Source organism: Brassica napus, chromosome C8 (genome assembly GCF_020379485.1).
Source record: "Brassica napus cultivar Da-Ae chromosome C8, Da-Ae, whole genome shotgun sequence".
In the NCBI taxonomy this organism is placed as follows: domain Eukaryota; kingdom Viridiplantae; phylum Streptophyta; class Magnoliopsida; order Brassicales; family Brassicaceae; genus Brassica; species Brassica napus.
Genome location: NC_063451.1, coordinates 24781344 through 24791855, shown reverse-complemented (window position 1 = coordinate 24791855; position 10512 = coordinate 24781344). Strand labels below are relative to the sequence as shown.

Here is a 10512-nt window from a genome sequence, read left to right as displayed (position 1 = left end):
GTGTTAATGACAGAGGGGGAAAAGGAAGTCCTAGAACCGAGTATCACAAAGCTTCAAGCCTTTGCTTGGAAGATAAAAGCACCTTCGAAGATATGTCATCTTATATGGCAGCTATTAACTGGTTATGTGGCGGTAACGAGGAATTTAGCGAGACGTAATATGAGATGTGATAACTACTGCCCAAGATGTGGAGAGCTAGAAGAATCTATAACACATGCTATTTTCGAGTGTCCGCTAGCTCTACAAGTATGGTCCTTATCAGCGACTCCGTCTAGCCCAGGTCTATTTCCAGTACCAAGTATTTACGCAAATATGGATTATCTATTTTGGAGGAAAAACAGCATTATCGAGCCGGAGCAGGACAGGGATCCTTATCCCCGGATAATTTGGTACATTTGGAAGGCTAGGAACGATAAACTTTTCAGGGGAATAGACAGAGATCCTTTGGAGCTGGTTCGACATGCAGAGAGTGAGTGTCAAGCCTGGTTTAATGCGAATGAAGTGGCACGAACCGTGGTACAAGAAGGCCTTCATGAGGAGCCCCAAGTCATAAGCTTGGGTAATATTTGCTTGATAGATGGATCTTGGACAGCTTCTGCTCAGTATAGTGGATGTGGATGGGTCTGGTTGGACAATGGAGGAAACACTCAATTGTTGGGGACAAGAAATTTCGATCGACGGGAATCAGCTCTGCATTCGGAAGTCGAAGCACTGCGGTGGGCAATGGAGAACATGCTTCAACACTCAACTTGCCAGAATTTTGGGACAGATTGTAAAGAGCTGATAGCAATGATAAAGGATCCTCATGCCTGGCCTAGCTTTGCGACAGAATTGGAAAGGATAGAGACGCTGCTGATTTGCTTTCCGGACTTCGACATCATTTATGTTCCATGAGCGCGCAATCAGTTTTCAGATTTTTTAGCTAAGACTGCTAGATCCTTCCATAGGAAGTTACATTTTATTGGTTGTTCTGTTCCGGTCTGGTTACCCAGTCCACCTCAAGTTTGAGTAATAGAATGGCCGTTTGACGTCAGAAAAAAAAAAAAAATAGGGCAAAGGGTGGTGACATCTGTCCCATTATTTTGTTTTGTTGAGAAGGCATTGATTCACATTTGAGCTTTTGGTTTCGTTGGAGAGTTTTGCTATCCTTAAGTGTGTCCACGTCGACAGGTATTCATTTAGCGGGCCCCATTTAGATAATAAATATTTCTGCTTTCGACGTTACTTTTGACCAATGTATTATTTGCGTATGCTTTGAACATAATGTTTGCCTTTTCAGATTCTAGATCTCCAATCGTTAGGTTAAAAGCTAACAGTTCTGGCTCAGCGGAGTAATGGATAACCGAAGCACCCTACGGTGGATACCTCAGTCACGCACTCTCTCCGCTCCTGTCCTTATTTGATCAAAACACAAAACTCTTTCGCCGGAGATCATCTCCTCTCTACTGCCGGCAATCGGCAAGGACTCGCAAAATCTCTCAAGAGCTTCATCTTCGCCGCTCATCTCCACGTTGACAACCACATCACCGTTTTCTACTTCGACACGGGGAACCGATCCCCTCCGACTTGCTTCTCCACCGGTTCATCAACGGCGACGACTTCTCCATCTTTTCAATGGATTTCTTCAAATCAAAGTAAGGATCTTCTGATTCCAAGGAGAAGAGCACGAAGCCTTCTTCTTCCTGATAAGCTTCTTCTTCGTCTCTCTTAGTAAGTTCTTCAGTATATATTTTGATTTTCATCTACGTTCAAAGACGAGGCTTTGTGATGATTTAACTCTTCTAATCATATTCTCTTTACACTTTATCTTGGGTGGATTTTCCATGAAATCATCTGTGGTTAAAGAGGAGGATGAGACACTGCGTGGAGGTGGCTAAGGGTCGTTGGTATTTTTACTTTTACATTTGTTAACGGTGGTGGAATCTCCAGAAGATAATGTTTTAGGGGTTTGTTGATACGATGAGATGTAACTCTTTATTCTAGAGCCTTTAATCTGTTTTTCCAATCAGTATGAAGAAGGAGGCTGCAATCTTTAGAAAAGTACATCCTCTTTTCAATCCTTTTTGCTCTTTGTTTGGCAAATAACATTTGGATTATGCAGAGGATATTTTATAGAGGAACGCTGAGAAAAGTGTTGAGATCATCTCAGTTCAAAAACACTTGGCTTCCTCAACATACTAAGGTAGCAAAACAACCAGCTACCCTCAACGTAATTTGCATTTAGATCCATCAGTCACTGACACATAATATAATAGGATGACTTCATCATGGACTTTTTTTTTTCTTTTTTTTTTTGGTTGTGTAGATGTAAACAAAGAAGGTGTGAATCAGAGGATGATTGTCTCCCTATTCTATAGAGGAAGACGAATCCTATCAAAATGTAAGACATTGAGAAAGATGATGTCAAAAGGGAGAGAAGACAGCGGATAATCTTTGGAAGGTTCCATCTTTATGTTAATTCAAATCCAGTATTTCTAATATAGATGAGCAGTCACAGAGGTGTCCAAATCAACATCAACTCTGTAAGTGAGGTATTCTAAATGGATTCATCGTATGAGATAGTAGGTAAAAAGAACACACAGTCCCTACTAATTAATACACCCACACACCTCCATTTCTCTTTCAACTTCTGGTATACAGGAAAATCATATAAGCTAACTATGTTGTATAGAAAAATATGCTTCAGCGCTCATCTTACTACTGCCATAAAATATTTATCCTTCTTAGTTTTCCATTTTTTTCAACCTATCTCTAAACTTTATGAAAAATATTATTTTTTGGTATTTATTTGCTTGGATTCCACTGACTATGTGTATTTTTTTTTCCCAGATTCAGGTTAAAGTTAAGGGCAACAACATGGTCATGGTTTACGAGATCTACACATTTGCACCATTTGGAGACTATAATGCTTCTGCTACTAATGCTTAATATACAGGGCTACAAAAAGCTTTTCCTGTATACCTGAGTGATTCACCCGATTTTGGTTCATCTCAACCAGTCAATCATGTTTCTTTTGTCAATGGCTCTGGCCCTGGAGGTGGTTCAAAGAAGCCTGCTGAGAAAGGATTTGCGACAAAAGGTGGCTGTAATAGCTTCAGCAGCAGAGCATGGAGACTATCCCTGAGTTTCCATTAGTGAGCATGTTTTGAGGCAATCCATGAATGTTATCTAAAGGATGGGATCTTCCATTCTGGTAGTATTGCTGGTTCCTCATAGAAGCAGCTTCATCATCATCCTGAGGAAGGCGATCAAACACAGCGTTCATGAAAGATGCAGCCATCAGAAAAAACATGACCAGATGCTATTAGCCCACCACCAACCTGTCGTTGATGGTCAAACCAGTGATCCCAAGCGGTGCTGGTGGGAGGCACAATTGATCGTAGCAATGACAGGATCTTGAAACGTCCATGTTACGTCACTTTAGCTCCTGATGATGCTGGCTGCCTTAGTGTCACATTGGTGACGCAACCATTAGCATTTAGTATGAAGAGACTTCTCTGCTTCTTTCCAGAGAAATCTGATATAGCTAGTCTCACAGGCAGAGATGATCACAACGGCATGAACTCTGAGGAAACTTGGACTATCGTGAGTCACAGTGATTGGTGATTTGGGTTTGTTCTGGGAGGCATATAGTCTACCTCTTTGCCTCTTAGTCATATCTCTTATGATGAAACCGATTGTACCTCTTTGAGTATTGCTTTCATGTTGTTTTTATTTTTATTGCCTCTCTTTGCTGCTTCTTGGTTCCTCATTGGAAATGCTAACTTAGATTCTACAGAGGTTGTAGTTAGAGTTGTACCTACATTGATATCAAAATGTTAGAACTCAACTGAGATTTTGTGAGGAATTTATGGCTTTAAGTAAGAAGATTATGTGAATTATTATACATAGAAACACTAAAAGAATGATTGTGAAGAGTAGGAGATGGTTGAGTTTTCATCAAAACTTTTTTTTTTCTTTTTTCTTTTTGGTCGAAAGTTTTCATCAAAACTGTAATTAATAATTAACAAATCATTTTGCCCAAAAAGGTATTTGGCAGCCTACTTCTTTTATGACAATTGTCTTCTTTTGTAAAGACATAGATTAATATTTAATAATAATGTTTTAAACATGAAATAACTGCCAAAATTGAACTGTACACAGTTTTATATGGGCATATAATATGACTATTTTGCAGGCGTGTTACAAAGTGTGTTCTTACCCTGCAACGAGATTTCAGTTAATAATAGTAATATATACCTTCCAAGTGCATGTTAGTATTATATGCCCTGCAAAATTTGTCTTCTTACGATGAACGTATATGTACGGTTCAAATTTTTATAAAGAATACTGATTTTTAGGACTAATTAAATAATGCCACAACTTCTGGTTCCTCATTTGCATATGCAAATATATAGAAATTAAAGGAGAATATGCATAACAAAAAGATTTTGCAACTGCAATCTTTTTCAATATTGTGCCAGAAATATCTACAAGAAATATGGCTATTGGTAGCAGTTCACGGTAGCACGAATTCTCAAACTGCTACCAAAAATGGTGTAATCCGATACCCATCTTTTTCATAGCGTTAGTTCCTCGCTAGCGATAAATTTAATCCGGGAAGGGAAAAAAATTAATAAAGTAACGTAATTTCATTAATCGATATTGTGCACACATATCATTAATCTATTAATATAAAGAAAACCATTCCCTCATTCTCCTTCAACGACGTCACATAATAGTGTTACCAGAGGTCGACACGTGTCCAAAACACAAATCGATGAGTTTCATAAAACTTTCAGTTACATGGTTTTTAATTTGATCTGGGCCTTACATTTGTTCAATTCGGCGAGCCCATCAATGAGTTTCTCCAGTTGTAAACGCAGCTTTGACCTTCGTTTTCGTATTAGGTTTAGCTTTCGTCTCAACACAGAACTAGAGTTCTTAGAGAGTTGATTCAGCTTCTTGCTAACGCTCTATACCAGTTACAAAATCCCCATCTTTAAAGTCATTCTTAAATCATCACCCACTATCTATTTTGAATGTGATTTTCTTCCTGTGAGTCGGTGGAACTTCAATTATAAAAGGGTAAGCTTTCCTACTATCACAACCATCTTCTCATTTTCTCTAAACAAGACATTAAACTTATATCAAGAAAATGGCTAACGCATCAATCTTCCTTTCTGTTCTGAAGACCGGACGATGCTCCTCCACCGTTCAAGTCCGGTCCTCCGCTTCTCGGAAGCCATGAACGTTCGACGCGGCGGCGAACTCATGTGAGTCGACATGTTGCTGCTTGAGGTTTATTCTGTCCCTCTGCTGGAGTTCATAACTAGATTGGTTTTTTACATTACCGGTTCACGTTCTACAGCAGAAGACACCATTCCAAGAGATGTGTACTCTATCTATTATCTCTATCTATTATCTCCGTTTGGTGATTTTAATCTTATAAGTTCTGTTTCAGATTGATGATTGATATATTCAGTAAAAACTTTTGTTTTAGTTTGAGTAGTTTCTATTCAAGTTAATTAGTGCTTTCAACTATTGTTTACGGTTTAAGATCAAGGGAGTCTCTAAACTTTTTTATTCATATGCTTTCTGCAGCAAAAGTTCATGCGGCGTCGACCATCCAGATATGTATTTTATATTTTTCGGTCATGGGCTTACTGCAAGTACTCCTTTACACAACAGCATCATGAATTGAGGGTTAGTCTCCTTCTTTAGGTGTGCCTGAGAAATTAGAGAACCGACCGGTTAGTGAAGAAGCTTAAAGTCTAACACAAAACAATAAATTTGATTTATGCAGTGGAATCTCTAGACGAGGTTTATGATTCTGAATTGATTTTTTTTCATGAGTATCTTATATTTCGCACACGGCATGAAAGTTTATGTTTTCATGAACATCTTACTTACTCAGCTTTATATAAGATGTTTAAAACTTGACCTGTAATTTGGTCCTTTATGATTCGTTGAACCAACCTATTGGTTTTCTTTCAACCTTTGCCTTTTCCTGAGCTAAAATCTTATTTTGGCATTTTTCAGATTTATACGAAATTCTGCCCGGAATATGGAAGACCTTGACAGTACACCGAGGCTGAAAGCTAGCTTTAATTTGTAGAAAGAACGCTGAGGTGCATATCTGCCTCCCATTGCACCAACTACACTCTGTGAGAATACTTTGTGAGAATACACTTTCCCCTGCAAAATTTTCCTTTTCCCTTTGTGAACTAAGCCCTCAAGAAAAAGAGTAGGAGATGGTTGAGTTTTTATCAAAACTTTTTTTTTTCTTTTTTCTTTTTGGTAGAAAGTTTTCATCAAAACTGTATTTAATAATTAACAAATAACCAGGTTAGATTGGATTAAAAGGAACAGCAAGTCAGCCATCTTCACCATCTTTCCATCCGGTCTACATCCTTACCGATAAGATCGCCCCATAGCCCATCCATCTCATCGACCCAGCTTCCCAGCCTGCAACATTTGGTATCAGAGCTTAAAGCTCCTATATCAGGTGATATCAATCCATATCTATCTCTGTTCTTGTTTCATTCCTTGCTAGTTTTCACTTGTAAAACCAAAAAGCCATAAAAATTGTTAATTTGCTTCAAGTTTGAATTTCTGCATTTTGTTTTCTTGAGAAAATAAAATGAAAAAGAGAAAGTTTAGTTAGTTTGATCCACGAAATTCCTTTGACATATTAGTCTAGTTGTTTGCATTCATTTCCCCCATCTCCCCTTTCCATATTTAATTTTGCATACCATAAAATCTGTTATTTTTAATTTTTCTCATTTATGTTGCATCCTTAAAATTTTAAAAAAAAATTGAGAACCTCATATTTGTTTCATACCCATTTCGTGCATGCCATATAGTAGTTATATTGTGCATTTAAATTAAAAAAAAAACCCATTTAGTCTTATTTGCATTAGTTTTATAGAATTGTTTCCCTTTTCGGTTTTTTTGCATTCCAAACCAAGAAACTTAAAAAAAAAATTTGCATTTGTCATTTTTTATTGCATATTTCATATCAGTCTGCCTTAGTTCATGCATATCATCTTTCATTCAAAATTTTTTTTATAAGAATCATATTTCAATTATTTTCGAATTTTTCATACCATATTTGCATATTTTGTTTCTGTGATATTCCGTGTTTTTAACGGTTTTAAACTCGTTTTGGAGCAATTAAATGGTCGGTTTTAATTAATGTTTTGGTCTATTTGATGTGTTTTGGTGTTCTTAAGTGTAATATGCATGTTACTAGATAGCTTGCAAGAAAAGAACGCATTCGGGATTTATTCAGAAGCAAGATGGACCGAACAATGGACCGAATGGGAAGTATTGATCGCACAGGACGGAGATCGACCGATCCGGTCCATGTGGATCGACCGATCCCACGCTTTCATGCACTAGATCGACCGATCCCACGCTCTACGGGCTCCACACGCACCAATGAGCTTTTCACTCCTTTTTACCCACTCCCCTCAATTATGGACGGGAGAACTGGACTTTTGGGACTCAAAAAAGAGGAGAGACGACCAAGAAGGAGATTTACAAGTTCTTGAGAGAGATTTGAGAGTTTTGTGACTTGTTTTGTGTGATTTGTGAAGATTTGTAAAGGAATTCATCTCAAAACCATTTGGAGAAGATCTTCTGAACCTTTACTCTGTTTTAATACAATCTTATCATGTTTTCTTCATCAAAATCGTGTTGTTCTTGCTTAGTTATGTGTGAGTAGTCATCTAGTTGGGTTTAGGGGTTCTCATAGGGGATTTCTTGATGTTTTGATTCATAAAACGTGTGTAGACTAAGGGATTACGTTTTGGTTCTTCATCTAATGGATTTCTTACTGCTTGAACTGAATTGATCACTTAGTTCATGATATCAGATTGTTTGATGCACCGAAAGTGATTGTTTGAACTTCCGAAAATACTTTAGATGAGCAAAGTGTCCTTAACCCTCGGAAGTTGATGTTATTGCGCTTTGTGAACATAATGAACCTGCTCTTAATGCTTGTTTAGAAATTGAAACTCAGCGGAAGTTAGTGTGGAGATTTCTATAACATAGAGAATTAGCGCTACGGAAGTAGGTTAATTCTAATATCGTGTTTGAGTTCTAGACGGTTCTTAATATATCCATGTGTCTGCCATTAATTGTATCTTGATTAAAAAGAAATCCCTGAGAATTCCCAATGCCCAACGTTTGTTTTAAAATAGTTTTCAAATCGTTTAAATCATCTTTTTACAGCTTGTTCATGTTTTTTGACACTAAAGAAAATTAAATAAAAACCATCAAAAATATATCTTCATTCGTTGTAGCTATTAACTTGTCTGCAACTCTACGTGTGATCATCGGTCCCTGTGGATTCGATCCCGCATTACTACTGCGTACTTTACTGTGCACTTGTAGTTAGATAATCGGGTTAAAACTCGACACATCAAGTTTTTGGCGCCGTTGCCGACACATCAAGTTTTTTTTTTTTTTGTTATCGCTGATACCCACAAACACTTGAACCTCACCTAATTAAACACTAAAACAGCCTCCCAAACACCGAGCCCGTTATACCTGATGGAGATATCTTTGGTGGAAAGGTCACGCCCTTTTTAATGAATGTAAAGAGTTGATTACTTGAAACTGAGACTTGCAGGTCTGAAATATGGAAAGGTTTACGCGGTCTTGGTGGGGATTTGGAATGAATGCCTTGACAGTCTCTGATTTAAGTGGTTAGCGAAATCACAAGGTAAGGTCTACTGAGGGTTAATGAGCTCCCAAATTTTAATCCTCTTTACTTGAGGACAAGCAAAGATTCAAGTCTGGGGGAGTTGATATTCCGTGTTTTTAACGGTTTTAAACTCGTTTTGGAGCAATTAAATGGTCGGTTTTAATTAATGTTTTGGTCTATTTGATGCGTTTTGGTGTTCTTAAGTGTAATATGCAGGTTACTAGATAGCTTGCAAGAAAAGAACGCATTCGGGATTTATTCAGAAGCAAGATGGACCGAACAATGGACCGAATGGGAAGTATTGATCGCACAGGACGGAGATCGACCGATCCGGTCCATGTGGATCGACCGATCCCACGCTTTCATGCACTAGATCGACCGATCCCACGCTCTACGGGCTCCACACGCACCAATGAGCTTTTCACTCCTTTTTACCCACTCCCCTCAATTATGGACGGGAGAACTGGACTTTTGGGACTCAAAAAAGAGGAGAGACGACCAAGAAGGAGATTTACAAGTTCTTGAGAGAGATTTGAGAGTTTTGTGACTTGTTTTGTGTGATTTGTGAAGATTTGTAAAGGAGTTCATCTCAAAACCATTTGGAGAAGACCTTCTGAACCTTTACTCTGTTTTAATACAATCTTATCATGTTTTCTTCATCAAAATCGTGTTGTTCTTGCTTATTTATGTGTGAGTAGTCATCTAGTTGGGTTTAGGGGTTCTCATAGGGGATTTCTTGATGTTTTGATTCATAAAACGTGTGTAGACTAAGGGATTACGTTTTGGTTCTTCATCTAATGGATTTCTTACTGCTTGAACTGAATTGATCACTTAGTTCATGATATCAGATTGTTTGATGCACCGAAAGTGATTGTTTGAACTTCCGAAAATACTTTAGATGAGCAAAGTGTCCTTAACCCTCAGAAGTTGATGTTATTGCGCTTTGTGAACATATTGAACCTGTTCTTAATGCTTGTTTAGAAATTGAAACTCAGCGGAAGTTAGTGTGGAGATTTCTATAACATAGAGAATTAGCGCTACGGAAGTAGGTTAATTCTAATATCGTGTTTGAGTTCTAGACGGTTCTTAATATATCCATGTGTCTGCCATTAATTGTATCTTGATTAAAAAGAAATCCCTGAGAATTCCCAATGCCCAACGTTTGTTTTAAAATAGTTTAAATCATCTTTTTACAGCTTGTTTATGTTTTGTGACACTAAAGAAAATTAAATAAAAACCATCAAAAATATATCTTCATTCGCTGTAGCTATTAACTTGTCTGCAACTCTACGTGTGATCATCGGTCCCTGTGGATTCGATCCCGCATTACTACTGCGTACTTTACTGTGCACTTGCAGTTAGATAATCGGGTTAAAACTCGACACATCAAGTTTTTGGCGCCGTTGCGGACACATCAGGTTTTTTTTTTTTTTTTTTTTTTTTTGTTATCGCTGATACCCACAAACACTTGAACCTCACCTAATTAAACACTAAAACAGCCTCCCAAACACTGAGCCCGTTATACCTGATGGAGATATCTTTGGTGGAAAGGTCACGCCCTTTTTAATGAATGTAAAGAGTTGATTACTTGAAACTGAGACTTGCAGGTCTGAAATATGGAAAGGTTTGCGCGGTCTTGGTGGGGATTTGGAATGAATGCCTTGACAGTCTCTGATTTAAGTGGTTAGCGAAATCACAAGGTAAGGTCTACTGAGGGTTAGTGAGCTCCCAAATTTTAATCCTCTTTACTTGAGGACAAGCAAAGATTCAAGTCTGGGGGAGTTGATATTCCGTGTTTTTAACGGTTTTAAACTCGTTTT

General features: G+C 37.9%; 1 long non-coding RNA gene across 1 annotated transcript; it reads left to right on the top strand.

The window, feature by feature from the left end:
* Positions 1-1112: 1112 nt before the first annotated feature.
* On the top strand, positions 1113-7669 carry LOC106418100. Its single transcript, XR_007327781.1, has 4 exons — positions 1113-5375; positions 5584-5685; positions 6022-6110; positions 6328-7669. It is a non-coding gene; the product is annotated as an uncharacterized LOC106418100 (long non-coding RNA).
* Positions 7670-10512: the final 2843 nt, after the last annotated feature.